This window comes from Lissotriton vulgaris, unplaced genomic scaffold (assembly GCF_964263255.1).
Source record: "Lissotriton vulgaris unplaced genomic scaffold, aLisVul1.2 SCAFFOLD_9069, whole genome shotgun sequence".
NCBI classification, from domain to species: Eukaryota; Metazoa; Chordata; class Amphibia; order Caudata; family Salamandridae; genus Lissotriton; species Lissotriton vulgaris.
In genome coordinates this window covers 1-23,639 of record NW_028242474.1, presented here as the reverse complement: position 1 = coordinate 23,639, position 23,639 = coordinate 1, and the positions used below count along the sequence as shown (strand labels likewise).

General features: G+C 40.1%; 1 long non-coding RNA gene across 2 annotated transcripts; it reads left to right on the top strand.

Moving 5' to 3' along the window:
- Window positions 1–954: 954 nt before the first annotated feature.
- On the top strand, window positions 955–10,446 carry LOC147668952 (uncharacterized). Of its 2 annotated transcripts, none has more exons than XR_015303773.1 (3): window positions 955–1,109; window positions 4,665–4,757; window positions 10,357–10,446. It is a non-coding gene; the product is annotated as an uncharacterized LOC147668952 (long non-coding RNA). The 2 variants fall into 2 exon arrangements; XR_015303772.1 differs by lacking the exon at window positions 955–1,109 and adding an exon at window positions 4,501–4,566.
- The last annotated feature ends 13,193 nt before the right edge of the window (window positions 10,447–23,639 follow it).

Below are 23,639 nucleotides of genomic sequence, written 5' to 3'. Positions count from 1 at the left end.
ATTTTAAAAAAAAGTAAGTTAAGTAACGTCTGTTACTAATATAGCTATATATTATATAAATGTTAGTTTGTGACAGTGACTAGTACTTGTATGTGTACACAAATAAAAACGTGCAATTAAAATAATAATAGTTTTTTACAGGGGAATGCATGCAAGAGAATCTATAGTGATCTTGAATTATGTTATAAATATGTAGCTTCCGTCCTAAGCTGGAAAAAAAAATAAAGCACGCTTCGAATTTTTATTTCCATTTTGTTTATGTTGTTCTGAGTTTTGAGATTTGGAGATAATGTTAACAAGTACCGGGGGCCATATTCACAAGGAGGTTTATCTCTGCTTTTTTGGCTTTAAAAGCCAAGAAAGCGGAGATAAAATTATCTCCCTATTAGCAAGCTGTCGCTAACACCAGTTAGCGACAGCTAATAGGAGATAGCGGCCATCTTCAAACCCGCTTTGCATGTCAGTGATATTTATCACTAATGACATGCAAAGTGGGCGTGCCAAGATGTTAGTGACTGGAAACATCGCTATCTCCTATTACCAACTTTTTGAGATATTAGTGCAAAGCAAGGAATATCTCCAAAAGCGAACACCTTTCCAGGAGCAGTTCTTAGCCATGTTATCCAATGGGAGTTTGATAACATGGCTAAGAGAATTAGCTTGGTAATGCATGAATATCGCTGACTTTTCAGCCATATTCATGCATTGCGGCAATTTTTTATCGCATTTGCGATAAACCTTGGTAATACCAAGGTTTATCTGCGCTAAAAATCGCCGCCGCCCGGCGATACATTTTTTGTCTCTAACCAAGCAATAGCGATAATTATCGCTATTGCTTGTGAATATGCCCCTCAATACCTGGAAAAGTGATGTAAAAGATGGACATTGTATTTTAAAAATGTTATAGTCACTGTAGTAAATGTGTTCTCAAAATATATTTGCATCAACAGGTCACTATATCCCAAAGAACAAAAACTAGAATGGATAGAGTGCGAAAAGTGCAAACAGTGGTTACATTCAGACTGTGCAGATGTGCCAATTACAGAACAGTTTGTTGACACTCCATTTTATTGCGGATGCCACAAAAAATTTCCAATCGCATTGGACAGGTAAATATACAGTTTAATATTGAATATATGTAATTATTTAACCTGCTTATTGAAATTGAAGGTGCAAAACTATGAGTCACAGTAAACTTGGATTATTGAAAAGGTAGTTTGTACTGCATACCTACACATTTATATTTAATGAATGATTCAAGTGATATCTTTACTGTTCCTATTACCATGTTTGCATGGTGAAATCCATAATAAATGATTAGGTGTAGATATATCTTCCTATATAATTGGACAATACATTGAAGGAAAATATGAGCAATGGAAACTTCGGAAAAGTAAGTAGTGATACTTGAAATTCCCACATTTGAAGTACAATCGAAGTCACCAGTTGAGGTTAAAGAAGAAACATTATGATTAATAGTTGAGGTTTAGAGGTAGGATGTTCTGCGAAAAGTAAAACATGCAAGACGTTGAGGCTAAAAACTGTTAGGTAGGACAATTGCTACATTTAAACAAACTTAAATGTATGCACATAAATTATTTGTCATTCAGCAGCATTCGAGAATTACTCACATGAATCTATAAGTGACATAATTGGTATTGTGTATTCTTAGAAATCTTCTTAGCTTTTAGAAATGTTAGTCAATACTTCACAATAAACAAGTCTTTATGAGATGATTTATTTTCCTTTTATAAAAAAAGAGCACTATGTAATTCACAACAAGAAAATTTTATATTTAAATTTTGTCACATAATTATTGAATTTGTGGTTAAGAAATGCACAAGAAGAATTCCACAAATTCTGAATCTGTTGATGGCATTGATTGTAATGATGTTGAATTTTTAAAATATGATGATAATTGAAAATATTAAAAAAAGATTTTATGGGATAGGCATTATTGTATTAAAATTAATACTGAATAAGTATTACTGTAAAAAGACTCATACATAGACATTAATTATATTCAATGGTTATGTTTTTCAAAATAAAAGGTTAAATTGTCAGACAATCGAATAATATGAATTTATTAATTTGTAGGCTTAAAAAAACCTTGGAAGACAGAAGCATTGAGAATTTACTTACTGAAGATGAGATAAAGGCTAGTATAAGATAATGAGTATTTCTATGATTTTTACATTTTGTTCGTTTAAAACATGTATTCATTAACACCAATGTACTGAATGGCAATACCTTCAGCAATTATATGTATTATGTTCAAGAGCCATGACATAAAGGAAGGTGGCATGTTGTTTGAAAATTTGTAAAAATGTTGAAAAAAACTTATCTTTATTCATTTCTATCTTCTCTGAAAAAATGTTTTTATTACTTACTTTACTAAGTAATTATGTACCTTCTAGTGATATAGCAACTTTTTTAAAAAAAACCAGTTTACTTAATGACATAGTTTGGTCATATGCATTTTTTAATTAGTTGACAGTGTTCTCTCAATTTAATGTACTCAAACTCATGGTCAGGCTTCCAAATGAGAACCTGGCGATAATTATTAGCGGAACATGTGGATAGGGGTTAAGTATATAGCAATGTAATTGAGTCTTAAAATAAATCGAGGCCTGAGATAATTGAAGAAAAAATTAGTAACTAAATAAGGAAATAATGTGAAGTACTTTGGTGAATATCATAAAAGAGCATGTTTTTGACTCATGAAGTAATAAACAAAATGTACTACAAGACCCAGAGTTAAAAAGGTTTGATGCAAGCCCATGGTCACAAATTACACGTCTATTTAGAATCAATATTTCGTAATATTAATATAGTACTAATAACAATCTATAAAATGCTATTTAGTGTGTTATCCTTGCACTTTGTATCAGTACATTGATTGTGACCCACATGTCGATATTTCATTTATGTGCCTACTAAGAGAGTGTCGGGTGGGTTTTCGTAGGGGTGGAGGGTGGGACCAGTTGTGAACGGGGTTTGTTAGTTTGATCCAGTACATCGACCAAATGAAAAATCGAATTCACTATGTTTCTATATATGCTTGGAGCAACCGCATACATATACCAACGGAATTTACACTGAGATTACATGAATGAAGTTGTATGCTATTACTGCTCTCAAAACTATGCTAATAAACAGATTTTAAAAAAAAATGCTATTTACAAACATAATTGTCAACTGTAACCTAACCTATTCTTTCCTCTGGGGAGGTCTCTGTCCAACTGCGGAGGGTGCATCAACTGTCATACAGTGTAAATGTATGAGAAATTTGATATATTACTGAATGATTCTATTACGTTGTGTAATCATTAATATAGTAACATACCATGCAGGATGTCTACAAATAGCAACATTTTTAAATTGTAATTAGTATCTGGGTGCCTGGTGAAATTTCATTGATATTCCTTCAACACAGCTTATATAAGCAGTTACTAACTTAGATTGAGTTACAACAAATTTAATATGTGTATATTAAACATAAAAGTGACTCCTACTTAACAGAAAATATAAAGGAGACAATTGGTATATAGTTGCGACCTCCTTGGCTGAGGAGTGAGTGGGGTAAAATTAAACTTACATTTACACCGTCCGGGTCCAGCATATTCTCTGCTCCTGACCCTGGCAGTAACATTAACCAAAATCAGGCAGTCAGAGTCCCTTCAATAAAGCAATCATAGTACTCCAAGCAGCATTTTGATTGTTGCAGATGCCGCCAAGCCAGCGGCTTATAGAGAGGCCATGTTCTACATGCTGCCTTGCAGCATGCATGGAGCAGGACAGAGTGTGCATGACTAGTTTGGGTAGCCCCAGGGGGCTGAAAAAACAGTCTTTGCACATTAAGTATTGCTCAGGCACACCGCTCCTCCCCTTCCTTTTGCAGAGCCCACTCCGCCCACCCATCCGCAGGCAAAAATAAATAAATTGATAATAAAACAAAGCTATTACCATTTTATGTTTCTGCTTCTAGAACTGTGTGAAAGCAGTAAGGCAAGACTACTCCTCCCTAGTAGAGGAGCTCCCTCTGTTAAAGTAAGCATACATTTTCATCAGGACTGATACACAAAAACTTTGATATGATTATATGTAGAATGTTTCTGCCAAATACCTGGTTTACTCTTGAGTTACATGTATAAGTTGTCTTACTCCTAACATACTCCATGTGTGTGAAAGTCAAGAGTAACTTAGTTCTTTATTTTTTGAGCTTGTGCTCATATTAAAGAAAGTTGATTTTTTTCAAGTCTTTTCAATAAGTACAATGAAGTAGAGCTGACTGTATTTATAATGTATAGTTGGTTAGTTAAAGACAGCTGACAACAAAACTTTAGTACATTCTCTGCTACTTGCTAAATGATAATACGGTCAAATTTGAGAAACATTGATTTGTCTAATTGTTGATTTGTTTTTTATCGTTAATAGGAACATGCAAACAATATTATAAAGGGTAAAAAGAAATCAAATAGAATGTTCCTTTTTTCAAACCCTACATTTATGCCGAAATTAAAACAAGAATTAAATAGGAGGATGACAATATTCAATGAAAATGATGTGAGTAAAGTATTATCTTTATCAACCACACTTTGCAATTGAATTGTTATATGAAACAACGTCGCTAATACCAATACTATAACTATTTTGTATTGCAGGCAAGAAGTCTAACGGAACAAATAAAGAAAGTTCTAAATTTTTCAATAATTAGCCGAAACACATCACTCATGATTGATGTGTTATTACCAGAGGTGAGAGTTTTCGGTAATGAAAAGATCACTGCTTTTCTAAATTGTGAATTTAATAAACGAAATAAATAATTTAAAAGTGTGTTTAAAACTTATTTGTGGTTAAGTATAAGAAATATAAGTAAATGCATATAAAATGCAAATAAAAAGTAGTTACATTGTTAGCCCACACAAATGACAAATCTGAGGTGAAGAAGTTGATTTTAAGATGGGAAACGTTAGATTTTATAGCACCTCATGAAATGCAGACGTGTGAATTAAATAACGCATTAACATGTGGATTGAATTGCACCTTCATAAGCATTGTGCAAATTGTTTATATTTGTATTTACTGACAGAAATGTCATAAAATCTACATAAGAAAGTAAGATTAATACAATGAGAAGATATGAACGATTGAAGATGATATAATGGAGAAGGAGACCGCCCGCCATAAAGACGGGGATCCAGTTGGGGGAATTAGGATGTGCCCGCCGCAGTGGCGGGCACACCCTTCAATTGTGCCCGCCGCAGTGGCGGGCACACCCTTCAATTTTAGCATTGTGGCGAGAGGCCTAGCCTGCTCGGGAAGAAGGGGCAGAACTTTACGCAACATGCGAAGCAGCATCATGCACGTGGACGTGATCTTGTTCACGTGCATGTCCAGCTTCAAATAGGGCCAAATATAACCACCAAGTTGCGAGCCGACTCGGCGGCTGACACAGTCTCGGGGAACAACGGGGGCCAGAAGTTCGCCAGGAGAACACGAGGAACCCGGTCCGAGGAGCAGTACAGTACCTCAGTCTTGGTACTGTTAAACTGCAACGAGTTAGAACTGAGCCAGTCAGCTGTGGCTGACATGTATCGATGGAAAGTCTCCAGTGGGACCGCGTTCTTCCCTTCCAGCAAAAAGACCAACTGGGTATCAATCACATAATTAAATGCCGAGATACCAAATGATTTAATTAGTTGGACCAGAGGGCGGAGGTAAAGGTTAAAGAGTATAGGGCTGATGGCAGAGCCCTGTGGCACCCCATGCCCCACTCTCCGCACCTCCGAGCTGAAAGGTGGTAACGCCACCACCTGATGCCGGTTGTCCCTTGCACTTGCCGTGACACCACACTCCTCCAGCCTCCTGATAAGGGTAGGATGGCTGACCGTTTCGAACGCGGCCAACATGTCGAGCAGCACCAAAAAGGCTGCCCGACCACTGTCGACCCGCGACCGCAAGTTGTCAAGCACGGTCACCAGCGCGGATTCCGTCCCATGTGCTGGGCGAAAGCCAAACTGTGCCTCATCAAACCAGATGTTTTCTTCCAGGAAGCCAGACAAGGAGCGGGTCACTAACTTCTCCATGATCTTAATGGGGAAGGGAAGAAAGGAAATGGGTCGGTAATTAGACAAGCAAGCGGGGTCCAAGGTGGATTTCTTAAGGAGAGGTGATACCACTGCCAGTTTCCAGCACACCGGGAACGTTGCAATATCAAACGACTATAGACAGATGGAGTACAAGGGCTGGAAAAGTTCGTCCTGAAACACCTTCCAAAATTTAGGGGTGAGTGGATCAAGCGGGGAGCCAGATGACACCGTCTGTGCCAGACTACAGAACTCCTCAAAGTAGGGGATGGGAAAGCAGCTCAGCTGGGGTCGACTGGACACAACGTCCGGAGCTCCCAAGCTGAGAGCAAGACCCCTCAGCTGGGATCGACTGGACGAGTCTGCCGGAGATACCAAACTGAGGGCATGACCACTCAGCTGGGGTCGACTGGACGACAAATCCGGAACTCCCAAACGGAGGGCAGGGCCACTCAGCCGGGGTCGACGGGGCGGTACGTCCAGAGCTCACAAACTGAGGGCAGGGCCACCCGGCTGGGGTCGACTGGGAGGCAAGTCCGGAGCTCCCAAACCGAGAGCAGGACCACACAGCTGGGGTCGACTGGGCGAGCCGTCCGGAGCTCCCGAACCGGGGGAGGAAGGTACTGGGCTCAGTAAACATTCCAAGATCTTAACGATCTTCTCCTCGAAGGCGCAGGCCAGGGAGTCGCACAAGACCTGCGACGCAGGAACATTATTGACCGTGCATGAAGGATGAGTCAGGTCCCTAACAATTTTAAACAGTGCTTGCAACTTGTTGGAAGCCTGATTCAAGGTGGCTTCCAGATAGGACGCCTTAGCCACCTTAATCTGTGTCTTATATTCCTGCAGGGACTGCCTAAAGATAGCCTTCGCCGAGTCAGAATACTGCTTCCTCCACGCCCTTTCGGCGCATTTGCAGCTAAGGTTTAACTGCCACAGGGCGTTTGTATACCAGGGGCTCGACCGATTCAGCCTGCCCCTTGACCTACGGAGTGGCGCTACCTTGTCCAAAGAGTTCGAGATGGACTGACACAAGGTGGTATAGCTCTCTTCCACTGAGTCACTCAAACTGAAGTTGCCCGGTAGTAGTCTGGGCAGAGGCGAGGCTTTTAGGAGTCGAGACCAAGGTCTGCCCAACTTAGCCTGTCTAGATCCAGCTTCCACCGAGGAGTGATCCCCCAAATAGAGGGAGAAAGCAACCATCGAGTGATCCATCCAGTATTGACACAAGATGTCATCCACCGACACAAGTTGGGTGTCTGCGAAAACTAGGTCCAGAACGTGGCCCTTCCGATGTGTGGCTGACCGGACCAGCTGTTGCAGCTGGATGTCATTGCAGGCTTGGGACAGAGTGGAAAGCGCACTGTCCAGCGGGCCACCCGACCACAGGTTAAAATCCCCTAAGACCACTAGCTTAGAGGGGGTGTTAGAGAGGTCGTAAATCAGGTCAATGAAGTCAGGGAGGGAAGGTACATTGCCAGGCGGACGGTAGCACAAAACGCCCGAGCAAAAAGTCTTCTCGTGATTTTTAAGAGAAAACCCCATCAATTCAAAGCCCGACACCTCTCTAATCTTAAGCTGGGAGAGAGCTAGCATGTCTCAATAAATTAATCCAATCCCACCACCCCGGTTCTTCACACGAGGGGTATGGTTGATCTTAAACCCTGGAGGCTAGGCCAAAAACCCAGTTCAACCTCACAGTCCTCCCACGTCCAGGTTTCCGTTAGAACCTGAACATCGAGCCCCGCGGACTCGATGAGGAAGGCGATGTCCGTGTGGTGCTTACAAAGGGACCGGACATTAAGCAGCCCATAGGAGAGGTGACAAGACATCTGAGAGGTGAATCTACATCTGAGATTGCTTTTTATGCATGTATGCTGTCATTGAGCATGGGGCTGTGAAAAAATGCCTTGAAATTTAAGAGGGATAAAACACATCTTCTGACTTAGAACCTTTGTCAATAACTGAAAATAGTAATTGATGCGCTTCTACTTTGAAATGGGCTTCTACACCGGCACTTAATCTGATATAGCACTGTCTTTCTTCATAAAATTTTAGTTGACTTTCTAAAAGCAAGTAAATTTAAATTTAGTGTCCTGTTTTTTCTTTTTGGCTTGCAAACCTGGCTATGAAACATAGTGCTACCATTCTTTCTCAGGTAAACTAATGCAATGCACTACATTTGGCTTCTTTCTTAAATGTTTGGCCCTGTTTGCAACATGTTCAGAAAAGGGCAGTTAAGACTCCACTTGCTGTAAATTGACACAACACGGTCACCCAGACATTGTCCACAGTTTACACTGTCCAGCATTAACTAAGATAAAATCCAAACCAATCTTTAATATCGGCTGATGCCCTGTTACTGGATGTTCCTCAAATTAAGTTTGCGCGTAAGGGAAGGAGATCATTAGCTTTTCAGAACCAACGAGGTATGTAAGACCATTGCACCTGCAGGTTGAGCACAATAACCTACAAATATTTAAGTTTCCGAAAACTGGTATGTTCAAAAAAGTAGTTGTGTCTATAGTCCAAGACATTCTTTATTGTATATATTTTGTACAAATAGTTTTTCTCTACTAAAAAGGCACAAGCATCTTTCTGAAAAATGTCAAAGTAAAGATTATATACTTTTTTTGTGACTATTGACAGGTAATTAGTACTAAATTGATGCAAAGAGTTTACATTTATATGTAATATTTTGCAAATATTTATTTAAATTTTTTTTTATAAGGTTTACTTACCTGTTCCCAACCTAAAACCCAGGGATGCTAATTTGCATTAGCTATCCGGCAAATTCCAAGTCACTCCTTTGAATTTGAAAAGTGTGAAAACTTCTCACAGTGCAGTAAAAACGGACTTGCGTGACCTTTTGTGATTACTGACAATTTTGTTGGTATTATGTTTACAATGGCATAATAAAGTTTAATACAGCTTAAATAAAGGCTTCCCCAAAGTAATTATTGGATAATGGAAGCTTTAAATGCCATATTGTTAGTAATCATGCTATATTTGTGGCCATTAATATCATATTTATGACTAATCTTGGAATAATAATGTCTATGACTGACATGTTGTGAAGGATGTTATCATTATGATGGACATACATTGAAAAGTTGTGTACCTGACAAAACAGTGGACTTTCTTGAATAAAGTAGTCATCTTGAGCATTATTGAATAAAAATCTGGCATGTGAAAAACTAAACCTGGTCAGGCCAAGCAGAAAGTTTTAATGAGATTAGTTCGCATTATGAGAATCACAAGCGGGCAAATAGGGGTTATACTTGAAAAATGTTTCTGAATTAAAAATGTAGTTTACTTTTATGCCAGAACATTATTTAATTTGATGTGTTTAACCGTTATAAGATGTTCATATTAAAAAAGAAATATAATGCATTGTTATTGAAAGGGATGAAAATATGAGTTGGTGTTTAGCCATCTTCTGTGATCAGGTGGCCAATATGAATATTTGGGCATGTGGTGCATGAAAATGTGGTTATACACTTATAAGGGTATTGGGAAAGTTTCCAAAAACATAAATGTGAACAAATTATTTACCCCTTCCCTTTACAAAACATACCTTAGAATTTGTGATTATTATGATAACTGCCAATAATTCATTACATGTCACCTAAATAGCATTTCATCTAAAACATATATCATTGCATAAAATAATATAAATTAAAATGTGCTATTTAACAGTGTATGCACATTAACCTGAAAGTATGTAGGGTTCGATTATTTAGCCAACGATGGTAAAACATTGAAAATTAAAATAACCAGGCATTTTCCATTCAGAAACACAAAAGGCAAACGGATGTCCTTGTATGTTTAAATTGGGTGTAATCAGACAACTTGTAACAGGTTCAAAACTTTAGGTAGGAAGGGTAATACTAAATATAGAACTGATGAAAGACAACAAAAGATAAGCAATATTTAAAATCTGAAATAGTTGTACATTTAAATGTGTCTTTTCGTATAACATGAAATAAAAATGTTTGCAAGAAAAGAATAAAAATTAAGAAGCTTATCTTATTAGAAAAAGCTAATTTGCAACATTTATTTTGCATGAAAGTTTTGAAAACAGAAAATAAGTGTACACACTTAACACCTGCTTCTTAATACATCTTAAAAATGTATAGTTCTGAAAAATAAAATAAAATAGAAAAGTAATTATTGTATGGAATGTTTATATGGTATGATTACTTTCCATGTAAGCTTATTAAGCTAAAAGTATGTTGCTTTAAAAGTCAATTTTTTCTCTTTGCAGATGACAATCAAAATTCTACAAAAACATGAAGATTTAAATAGATATGAAGCAGAACTTGTACTGATGAGAGGGGACTTCCTAGACTCCAATGCAGATGAAGTAGATGATGTTGAGACATTTGAAAAATTGAAAATGGGCGCACTGAAATAAATTTTTTGAATGATTGCCTTGTTTATTAAAGTGAAAAATTTAATTGTAATTTTTTGACAAATTGAGTAAATTATTACATGTAACTTTAATAAAAAATTTTTTTTTTAATATTTATTGACTAAAATACAATATGTATAACTGTTTACTGAGGTTCAATTATAAATAAAAGCTTAAAAAGTTGTTCTTTTTAGTAATGAGATAAAAATACTATGAAGATATTGTCTGTGATGCCTATTGTGATTATGCTTCATTTCAACATAGAATATTTATAAACAATTGAAACAAAGAACTTGTAACCATAAACAATAAGAATTGTATTGAACATCATTTTTGATTTGATGAACATAGAAATTAAAATGAATACCAGATTGTGCAATGTTATCATTAGGATTCTACATCAACTACAATTTCATATTATTACTAATTGAAAATACTATTAATTTAGAATGCACTGAATTGCTGTGTATATTTGTTCAAAAAAGCTGGCAAATAAAGCTAATGTCTGACAAAATTAAGAAGAACAACAAATGTAGTGGACTTTATGGAATTAAACAGTGCAGTGTAAAAAAATAACCTGCGATTTATCTTCAGGAGTTTTACATCTTTTGCATTACATATACCCAAAGTCTTACCATATCGGTTACTGTTGGGTGTACTACTCTATACGTTAAACATGCCTCACAGTTAAGATGAGCCTGTGCTCCTATTTTCAATACGATGAAATTGATTGATTTTATTTTGACATATTTAACCTTAGTTCTAAGCCCCTAATGTTGTGCACAAATTGTACACAAGGCCTTCAAGTTAAATGTCACTGTTGGACTGCAGCACTGTGTTTCCCATCCACTAAACTTAAGGTTTAAAAAGAAAATGTGTGAATACCTGTAGAAAAGTGCAATAGAAAATATTATGGCTGGGGAGCCTTACCAAATAATGTTATATTTATATACAAAAGATGGTCCTTGAATTCACAGTAATACTTATTTTTCTCGGTCCTATGAAGTGAGTGGCTAGAAGAAATAAGGCTTAACTAGAGGAACATGTAATTAACACACTTTCCAAGAAATCCAGCATCAATCTATATACAGTAAGCTTAATGTTATCTTAATGTAGCGACCAAAAATAACAGAATTGCATGTTTATAATAAGAGTTATGGATTTTTAAAGGAACAAAAAATCAGTGCTGAAAAAGAAATTGACAAAATAGCATTGAAGTCAATTGCAAAATCCACTAGTGACAATAGGTCACTTGCAGGTCGAGACTGCAGCGGCTCCTCCAGCAGAGTGAAACAGAGTGACCACACTGCTGTTTGAGCAGCGCAAAAAAAAAAAAGAAAAAACTCAATGTTATTATCAGATATTTTTCAGTGTGAACTCAGAGCAAGGTTAGGGTGGTGCGGGGCTGGGCTATATGAGCCAGTGGGAGGAGAAAATATGTACAACATTACTGCACATGTCAGTTTAGCCTGCCAGCCAGGTGAAGAACTGTCCTAGGCTTCCATGCACTGCCTGAGCAGCCAAACAGGGCGCTCAGACTAATCTCGAAACTGCTGTATTGCTGGTGACAGCAGAGTTGTGATTGGCTTAGGGGATTGTGTGAGCCTGTGTGCTTCTGTTCCATGAAGCCAAGAAGACAAGACGAGAAGAGTTTGGAGTGTAACTGCACTGTAAAAACCTGTCTAAAGTACATTGCATATCCCGGCAGTGTGTACGGGAAAGTGCAGGCCTTCTAGAGGAATAACAGCTTGGATCAGATTAGATCTGAGCTGCTCATCCCTCCTACATGAGACCAGAAGTCCCGACATTATGTGGCTTAAAATAAAAGGTCAGAAGGGTGGTGATGTATTGTAGCTCTTTAAAGTCTATATAAGAGGGAAAGCAAATGGCAATTAATCGACCATAGAAACACAGCTAGAAAATCAAATAAACAAGTGCCCCTCATTTGATAAAATCATTGCGGCCGGTGACTTTAACTGCACATTCGAGCCACTAAGCAGTGAAGATCTCCTAGGGATAATTGAAGAGGATAGCAAATGGTCAGTGCCCCCCCCTAGTCTTACCACCGGTTAAAAGATGGTCTGAGATTGTAATACAAGTTAATACTATAATACTAGAATATGGCATAAGAGACACAATTGGCAGAACCCTATCCAACATCAGGGGGAAAAATACTTACAATAAACTTGCTTGCCCTTCCAGCATTGATTATATCTTGGTCCACTTACGCCTCTGGCCCAATGTCATGATCATGGAATTGGGCCTAACTATTGACAGTAACCACAACCATCTAATATTAAATTGAAAAAATCAATGGGCCCATCCCAACAAAAATTCTAATACCATTGGGAATTACCTTGTATCCACAAAGGAGTTAATTCTATCTAATTGTGGTAGGCGTCTAAGATGGCCCAAGGTCGCAGGAGAGGACCAAAAACAAAAGAACATCTCCTCAATATTAGTGTCAAAAACAGCCGAACTCAAGGCAGCTTGAGATAATGTCCGGGGGGTGGGGGGAATATCCACATAATACGCCACGAGACAATTGCTCCGATTGGTGCACACTTCCTTGAAAGACGACGCAGTGGCCCCACTAGGAGCCGAACAAAAAGCTCCAATTCATGGTACACTGAGTCTTGCAGGGAGAAAAGGAGCAAGTACTAATATCTGCGGAAAAGGTGAAAAAACACACAATAGTAAAAATAGCGAGGATGGACTACAACATATCAGTAAAGCAAGCAAAACGTGATTGGGAAGAGGTACATTAGAGGACATGAAAGTTTACTGTTTCAAGAGGGATTACGCCTCCTTTTGGGATCTAATCAAGATGAGAAATAGGAGGGACAACATCCCAATCACGAACCATATTGGTGATGAGGCCTGGTGGGATGACTTTTCCCGACTGGACACGGAAGAACTAGAGGCCCTACCTCCCTCTCAGTTGAAGAGAATTCAGGTTCCACTTACAATTGAAGATACCAATCTCTTCCAGATGAAAGAGATTGCGAATGCAATTAAGTGTACTATTCCTGCAAAGGCAGCAGCCCCAGATGGTATACTGGGTGACTTGCTGTAATTAGAACTACAGAAGTGGGCCCAATATATCCTGCTTTTAATCAACAATATAATGAAAGGAGCAGAAGTCGCTATATCTAGGAAAGGAGCAGAGGTCATAACTATATATAAAAAGGGAGACGGCGAGGACACTAACAAATACAGGGCTATCACCCTAATAGATACCATGCAGAAAGTGGTTGGCAAAGCCCTTGTAAATAGGATTCAAAATTGGATGGAGGAGGAAGATGATCTTTCCACCTATCAAACAGGTTTTAGTAAAGGTACCAGTACAGGACTGTTTACATTACTTTGTTATATTGGAAAGTAGTCTTAATTGTCATGGGAAGTCTTTACTTGCGTTCATTGAGCTTAAAACCAATTATGATTTAGTGCTGCAAGAGAAGCTATAGTGAGTGCTCCAGGAAATTGGCTTACCCTCATACCTTTTAAATATTTTAATACGCCTCCATGATGAAACCTATGCCCGAGTTAGATGGGGGCTCATGGGAAAAGTAAAGACAAGATACAGTTCAACAGGCGGTTTGCCAGGGCTGTGTGATGGCTCCTACCCTCTTTTGACTTTATGTAAATGGAGTGGTTAGTTTTTTTAGCCAATTTAAAAAATCCAATTGATCTAATTTTTGAAGGGGAAAAAAACCATACCCTACTGTTGGCCGACGACACTATTTTAATATCGAAAACCCCAATGGGCCTCCGGGAACTCCACACCCACTTTCAATTTTTTCCTGTACACAAAGGGGCCTAATGATAAACATCACAAAGACTACGTTTATGGCTTTCAATGTGGGCAAACATTTTAATAACACTCTCACTAACAATGGTTTACCCCTTAGAGAGAGTCCATTCCTTTGATTAACTGGGTATTAGGTTATCAAATAAAATGCAATGGGGGACTCACATGAACAAAATGTTACTGAACCATAAGAGGGTGGTGGATTCCATTGGTAGGGACCAAAGGTTAACGTCAAGTAGACTGATAGCTCCTTCACTAGTAGTCTATAAAGGTAAAGCTGTGAGGTCAAGAATTTATGGCGCTGAACTTTGGGGCTTCGAAAAAACTAATGAGATTGGACGATCAAAGAGTAAATTCTTTAGAGATCTGGTATCCGTCACTATCAATACACCACTCAAGCCCATACTCTCTGACATGGGCAGACACACTTTTAGCGAGGTGGATATACTTTGCCCTATTCTATACTTGATAAGACTAAGACGCACCCCAGAACTCCATAGCTATGCGACGGTCCTTTCTGAGCTGGGCTTAGCCAAAGCTTGGGCCAAGCAGGTCACTCCGACTAAGAGAGAGTTAAAAAAGAATTACTGGAACTGGGTAAATCACCAGGTCTTACATAAACCAATGCTTGTCTGACTATTTGAAGAGTTCATCCAGCATAAATCAGTTTGATCCCTGGAACGTTATCTAGATTTTATCAGGAAACACAGAGACAGGGCACTATATATGCAGTTTACATTAGGGTCAGTAAGGCTAAATACCAAAGTGGCAAAATGGGACCCAACAACATCCAACCTATATAACTGCCCCTGCTGTGATGCACAACAAGAAACTGTAGACCATGTAGTCTTTGCTTGCCCAGCCTACAAGCAAGCAAGGGCCAAATGGATCAAGCCTATATGTATTATATTTGGGCACTAGAAACCTCCTTGATGCTCTACGAATCATGAGAAGTGACTCAAGTAGGTCCTCGCTAGTATGTGGTGTTACAAAGTACCTGTGGATTATCCGTATAAGGGCACAATTAAGGAGTAATGTGCAAATAAATACCATCTAATCTGTGGATCGGAGAGATAATTTACACATAGGAATTATTTGCAAAGTACAGAAGATTAACTGTTTTGTATGGGACATGTGTTTTAGCTAATCTGTAATTTTAAACCTAATGAGCAAATGCCAATTAAGATATTAAGCGTAAATTTAGAGTGGACGGTATAGCCAGGTTTTAAAAACTTGTTTTTACTATATGAAATATTCATTTTATATACTTTTATGTGACTGTGAAATGCTTTTATGATAATTGCTATCGAATAAAGCTTATGCAAAATGAATGGGGAGCATGGAAGAGTTCCTGACTAAGTGGCTCATCCGGCTGGCTACTTCCATAGTTGTTGTCCTATTATTTTAACCTCTATGAAGCACGCATTGGAACAAAAAGCTGAGGACGCGGAGGGTAGGGCGCGCCGCAGCAACATTAGAGTCCTGGGTGTGCCGGAGCGATTGGAGGCGGGGAATGCCGAGCGCTTCCTGGAGGACTGGATTCAGACTCAACTGTGCCCGCATGGGCTATCAAATGTATTTGGCATCGAACGAGCGCATAGGGCCATGGTACCCCCCCACCCGGGGGAGCCTCCGAGGGCATTGATTGCGAAGATCCTGAACTATATAAGTCCGGGATTGCATTCTGAAGGCGGCGAGGTAGACGGAGTCTCTCACCATTGAGAACAGCCACATATGCATCTATCCTGATTACACCCAACAGGTGCAAGAGCAGCGAAAGGCCTACCTGGGAGTCAAGCAGAAGCTCCAGGAGATGAAGCTACAATATATGCTGTTATATCCGGCCAAGGTCAAGGTGATATCTCAGGGCCGGGCACATTTCTTCGAATAGCCCGCTGAGGTGTGGGAGTGGCAGGAGATACAGGTGTGACGACATGCCCACGGGAGAGTGAGGGGGGCCCCGTGAGACCTGGGGGAACCATCCCCAGAGACGACGATGCGGAAGGCGGAGCCGTTGGGACCTTCCTTGGCAAGGGATGGTCCAGAGTCCTCGGGCGCATCCGCCCCTGGGGACGTGTTGGTTCCAGATACCCTGCAGGACATTGTGCCAGGTACAGACTCTATGGCTCCGGTGATCCCAGAGACTGGAATGTCTGAACTGCTGCAGGGGACGGCTCTGTCGTAAGGTACTGTTGGAGTGAAGAGTGTTGTGCTCTGCTTTGGGGGCTTTAGTGCTGGGCCTTGAGTTTGTATGAGGTACCTGGGAGCCGTGCTGTTCGAGCTTGAATGACGGAGAGGAGCGTAGGACCTGTATCACGTTGGAACGACCTTATGTGGCGGTGTCTGTCTTTATTTTGGCTGGGGAGGGCCCTGCTTTGGGACTGATGCCGGCGGCCAAGCCCAGGTTCATTTCTGTACGTCTGGGTCCCATCGGGAGCTAAAAGGGGGGTGGGTGGTGTTTGGTTGGGTGTGTGTGTGTGTGTGTATTGGATGGGACGAATAGGGTGGCTGTGTACATCATGGCACCAGTAGGGGGAGGGCAGGATAGCGTGTTTTGTTGTTGCTGTCATCTTGCTCGTGGGTGGGGGTGGGGGTAGATGTTATGGGGGGTTGTGGGGTTGGGGGGGCTTGGGGGGTTGGTGGGGTTGGGAGGGGAAATTGTTGCTGGCATCGAGAGTACTGTGTTTCTGTTATTTGAATGGCTGATCAGATGGGCTAGGTCCCCCGGCCTGGATGCTGGTTGGGCCCGTGGGTGGCGGAACACGCCGTTTGTAATATATGTCCAGGTTGGGCGTGATCTCCTGTCATGGGTTTAAATTCTTAACTTGGAACGTGCGTGGATTGGGCACTTGCACTAAAAGATACAGGGTCCTTTCATTCCTCCGACGCCATGGCGTCTCCATTGCGTGCCTCCAGGAGACCCACTTGAACGAAGAGGGTGCCCAGAAGCTGTCCTAAAAATGGCGGGCCAGATGCTTCATTGATCCTATTCTACCTATGCCAGGGGGGTCCTAATCTGGGTGGCACCTGGGGTTCCCTGTGCCGTGATTGTGTAACAATAATAAATGCATGGGGCTAGTGGCAGACTGTATGAAAGGAAGGGCTATTTGTATTTAAAGAATGTAAATCGAAAGAAGATTTCTGGTATCTACAGTCCAAAGACAATAGAAATTGAGGAAGGACTGACAACCTTATTCTATGACATAGAAACCTTTGGCTGGGGAACTTTCAGCAGAGTAGGTGGCTCACTGTGTGTGTGCAGGGGCTTTGAGTGAGTTTTGACCAGGGTTCAAACCCCAGGTGGGGAAAATGTTTTTTTATTTATTTATTTTTTTTCTAAATTCCACAAATGAAAGCTGTGCCTTTGTAAATGACCCCCTAGCAGTATCTGGGAGAACTATGGCCTCCTTACTCATAGTGCATGTCAGGCATTGATAATGGCATCCTGTGTGGCACGTGGATAGGGGGGACAGGTTTGCTATGAAACAATCACTTATTTAGTGGAATGAGAATTTAGGGATGATTGTGTAAGAATTGGAAATGCATGGGGCTAGTGGCAGACTGTATGAAAGGAAGGGCTATTTGTATTTAAAGAATGTAAATCGAGAGAAGATTTCTGGTATCTAAAGTCCAAAGACAATAGAAATAGAGAAAGGACTAACAACCTTACTCTATGACATAAAGACCTTTGGCTGGGAAACTTTCAGTAGACTACGTGGCTCACTGTGTATCTGCAGGGGTTTTGAGTAAGTTTTGACCAGGGTTCAAACCCCAGGTGGGGAAAAGCTTTCTTTTTTTTTTTTTTTTTTTTAATTTTATTTCTAAATTCCACAAATGAAAGCTGTGCCTTTGTAAATGACCCCCTAGCAGTATCTAGGAGAACTATGGCCTCCTTACTCATAGTGCATGTCAGGCATTGATAATGGCATGCTGGGTGGCACGTGGATAGGGGGGACAGGTTTGCTATGAAAGAAATCACTTATTTAGTGGAATGAGAATTTGGGGATGATTGTGTAAGAATTGGAAATGCATGGGGCTAGTGGCAGACTGTATGAAAGGAAGGGCTATTTGTATTTAAAGAATGTAAATCGAGAGAAGATTTCTGGTATCTAAAGTCCAAAGACAATAGAAATAGAGGAAGGACTAACAACCTTACTCTATGACATAGATAACTTTGGCTGGGAAACTTTCAGCAGACTACGTGGCTCACTGTGTATGTGCAGGGGCTTTGAGTAACTTTTGACCAGGGTTCAAACCCCAGGTGGGGAAAAGCTTTCTTTTTTTTTTTTTTTTTTTAAATTTTATTTCTAAATTCCACAAATGAAAGCTGTGCCTTTGTAAATGACCCCCTAGCAGTATCTAGGAGAACTATGGCCTCCTTACTCATAGTGCATGTCAGGCATTGATAATGGCATGCTGGGTGGCACGTGGATAGGGGGGACAGGTTTGCTATGAAAGAAATCACTTATTTAGTGGAATGAGAATTTGGGGATGATTGTGTAAGAATTGGAAATGCATGGGGCTAGTGGCAGACTGTATGAAAGGAAGGGATATTTGTATTTAAAGAATGTAAATCGAGAGAAGATTTCTGGTATCTAAAGTCCAAAGACAATAGAAATAGAGGAAGGACTAACAACCTTACTCTATGACATAAAGACCTTCGGCTGGGAAACTTTCAGCAGACTAAGTGGCTCACTGTGTATGTGCAGGGGCTTTGAGTGAGTTTTGACCAGAGTTCAAACCCCAGGTGGGGAAAAGCTTTCTTTTTTTTTTATTTTTTTATTTTATTTCTAAATTCCACAAATGAAAGCTGTGCCTTTGTAAATGACCCCCTAGCAGTATCTAGGAGAACTAAGGCCTCCTTACTCATAGTGCATGTCAGGCATTGATAATGGCATGCTGGGTGGCACGTGGATAGGGGGACAGGTTTGCTATGAAAGAAATCAATTATTTAGTGGAATGAGAATTTGGGGATGATTGTGTAAGAATTGGAAATGCATGGGGCTAGTGGCAGACTGTATGAAAGGAAGGGCTATTTGTATTTAAAGAATGTAAATCGAGAGAAGATTTCTGGTATCCAAAGTCCAAAGACAATAGAAATAGAGGAAGGACTAACAACCTTACTCTATGACATAAAGACCTTTGGCTGGGAAACTTTCAGCAGACTACGTGGCTCACTGTGTATGTGCAGGGGCTTTGAGTGAGTTTTGACCAGGGTTCAAACCCCAGGTGGGGAAAAGCTTTCTATTTTTTTTTTTTTTTTTTAATTTTATTTCTAAATTCCACAAATGAAAGCTGTGCCTTTGTAAATGACCCCCTAGCAGTATCTAGGAGAACTATGGCCTCCTTACTCATAGTGCATGTCAGGCATTGATAATGGCATGCTGGGTGGCACGTGGATAGGGGGGACAGGTTTGCTATGAAAGAAATCACTTATTTCGTGGAATGAGAATTTGGGGATGATTGTGTAAGAATTGGAAATGCATGGGGCTAGTGGCAGACTGTATGAAAGGAAGGGCTATTTGTATTTAAAGAATGTAAATCGAGAGAAGATTTCTGGTATCTAAAGTCCAAAGACAATAGAAATAGAGGAAGGACCAACAACCTTACTCTATGACATGAAGACCTTTGGCTGGGAAACTTTCAGCAGACTACGTGGCTCACTGTGTATGTGCAGGGGCTTTGGGTGAGTTTTGACCAGGGTTCAAACCCCAGGTGGGGAAAAGCTTTCTTTTTTTATTTTTTTTTTTATTTTATTTCTACATTCCACAAATGAAAGCTGTGCCTTTGTAAATGACCCCCTAGCAGTATCTAGGAGAACTATGGCCTCCTTACTCATAGTGCATGTCAGGCATTGATAATGGCATGCTGGGTGGCACGTGGATAGGGGGGACAGGTTTGCTATGAAAGAAATCACTTATTTCGTGGAATGAGAATTTGGGGATGATTGTGTAAGAATTGGAAATGCATGGGGCTAGTGGCAGACTGTATGAAAGGAAGGGCTATTTGTATTTAAAGAATGTAAATCGAGAGAAGATTTCTGGTATCTAAAGTCCAAAGACAATAGAAATAGAGGAAGGACTAACAACCTTACTCTATGACATAAAGACCTTTGGCTGGGAAACTTTCAGCAGACTACATGGCTCACTGTGTATGTGCAGGGGCTTTGGGGAATTTTGACCAGGGTTCAAACCCCAGGTGGGGAAAAGCTTTCTTTTTTTATTTTTTTTTTAATTTTATTTCTACATTCCACAAATGAAAGCTGTGCCTTTGTAAATGACCCCCTAGCAGTATCTAGGAGAACTATGGCCTCCTTACTCATAGTGCATGTCAGGCATTGATAATGGCATGCTGGGTGGCACGTGGATAGGGGGGACAGGTTTGCTATGAAAGAAATCACTTATTTCGTGGAATGAGAATTTGGGGATGATTGTGTAAGAATTGGAAATGCATGGGGCTAGTGGCAGACTGTATGAAAGGAAGGGCTATTTGTATTTAAAGAATGTAAATCGAGAGAAGATTTCTGGTATCTAAAGTCCAAAGACAATAGAAATAGAGGAAGGACTAACAACCTTACTCTATGACATAAAGACCTTTGGCTGGGAAACTTTCAGCAGACCATGTGGCTCACTGTGTATGTGCAGGGGCTTTGAGTGAGTTTTGACCAGGGTTCAAACCCCAGGTGGGGAAAAGCTTTTTTTTTTTTTTTTTTTTTTTAAATTTTATTTCTACATTCCACAAATGAAAGCTGTGCCTTTGTAAATGACCCCCTAGCAGTATCTAGGAGAACTACGGCCTCCTTACTCATAGTGCATGTCAGGCATTGATAATGGCATGCTGGGTGGCACGTGGATAGGGGGGACAGGTTTGCTATGAAAGAAATCACTTATTTCGTGGAATGAGAATTTGGGGATGATTGTGTAAGAATTGGAAATGCATGGGGCTAGTGGCAGACTGTATGAAAGGAAGGGCTATTTGTATTTAAAGAATGTAAATCGAGAGAAGATTTCTGGTATCTAAAGTCCAAAGACAATAGAAATAGAGGAAGGACTAACAACCTTACTCTATGACATAGATAACTTTGGCTGGGAAACTTTCAGCAGACTACGTGGCTCACTGTGTATGTGCAGGGGCTTTGGGTGAGTTTTGACCAGGGTTCAAACCCCAGGTGGGGAAAAGCTTTCTTTTTTTATTTTTTTATTTATTTTATTTCTACATTCCACAAATGAAAGCTGTGCCTTTGTAAATGACCCCCTAGCAGTATCTAGGAGAACTATGGCCTCCTTACTCATAGTGCATGTCAGGCATTGATAATGGCATGCTGGGTGGCACGTGGATAAGGGGGACAGGTTTGCTATGAAAGAAATCACTTATTTCGTGGAATGAGAATTTGGGGATGATTGTGTAAGAATTGGAAATGCATGGGGCTAGTGGCAGACTGTATGAAAGGAAGGGCTATTTGTATTTAAAGAATGTAAATCGAGAGAAGATTTCTGGTATCTAAAGTCCAAAGACAATAGAAATAGAGGAAGGACTAACAACCTTACTCTATGACATAAAGACCTTTGGCTGGAAACTTTCAGCAGACCATAAGGCTCACTGTGTATGTGCAGGGGCTTTGAGTGAGTTTTGACCAGGGTTCAAACCCCAGGTGGGGAATAGCTTTCTTTTTTTTTTTTTTTTTTTAATTTTATTTCTACATTCCACAAATGAAAGCTGTGCCTTTGTAAATGACCCCCTAGCAGTATCTAGGAGAACTATGGCCTCCTTACTCATAGTGCATGTCAGGCATTGATAATGGCATGCTGGGTGGCACGTGGATAGGGGGGACAGGTTTGCTATGAAAGAAATCACTTATTTCGTGGAATGAGAATTTGGGGATGATTGTGTAAGAATTGGAAATGCATGGGGCTAGTGGCAGACTGTATGAAAGGAAGGGCTATTTGTATTTAAAGAATGTAAATCGAGAGAAGATTTCTGGTATCTAAAGTCCAAAGACAATAGAAATAGAGGAAGGACTAACAACCTTACTCTATGACATAAAGACCTTTGGCTGGGAAACTTTCAGCAGACCATGTGGCTCACTGTGTATGTGCAGGGGCTTTGAGTGAGTTTTGACCAGGGTTCAAACCCCAGGTGGGAAAAAGCTTTTTTTTTTTTTTTTTTTTTTAAATTTTATTTCTACATTCCACAAATGAAAGCTGTGCCTTTGTAAATGACCCCCTAGCAGTATCTAGGAGAACTATGGCCTCCTTACTCATAGTGCATGTCAGGCATTGATAATGGCATGCTGGGTGGCACGTGGATAGGGGGGACAGGTTTTCTATGAAAGAAATCACTTATTTCGTGGAATGAGAATTTGGGGATGATTGTGTAAGAATTGGAAATGCATGGGGCTAGTGGCAGACTGTATGAAAGGAAGGGCTATTTGTATTTAAAGAATGTAAATCGAGAGAAGATTTCTGGTATCTAAAGTCCAAAGACAATAGAAATAGAGGAAGGACTAACAACCTTACTCTATGACATAAAGACCTTTGGCTGGGAAACTTTCAGCAGACCATGTGGCTCACTGTGTATGTGCAGGGGCTTTGAGTGAGTTTTGACCAGGGTTCAAACCCCAGGTGGGGAAAAGCTTTCTTTTTTTTTTTTTTTTTAAATTTTATTTCTACATTCCACAAATGAAAGCTGTGCCTTTGTAAATGACCCCCTAGCAGTATCTAGGAGAACTATGGCCTCCTTACTCATAGTGCATGTCAGGAATTGATAATGGCATGCTGGGTGGCACGTGGATAGGGGGGACAGGTTTGCTATGAAAGAAATCACTTATTTCGTGGAATGAGAATTTGGGGATGATTGTGTAAGAATTGGAAATGCATGGGGCTAGTGGCAGACTGTATGAAAGGAAGGGCTATTTGTATTTAAAGAATGTAAATCGAGAGAAGATTTCTGGTATCTATAGTCCAAAGACAATAGAAATAGAGGAAGGACTGACAACCTTATTTTATGACATATATAGCTTTGGCTGGGGAGCTTTCAGCAGAGTAGGTGGCTCACAGTGTATGTGCAGGGGCTTTGAGTGAGTTTTGACCAGCGTTCAAGCCCCACCTCGGGAAATTATTTTTTAATATTATTTTTATTTTTTTAAACAATTTATTTATTTTAGCAGAGTGAAAGCAGAGTGAAACATAGTCCTTTGGAAATTCTCAAATGATAATAATGAAAGACCAAGTAGAAAATCTATGGCATATGTCACATCAGATGTGGCATATGCCACATGACTGAGTGACACGTGTCACATGCCAGACTTGGGCTCCAACCCCTTCTC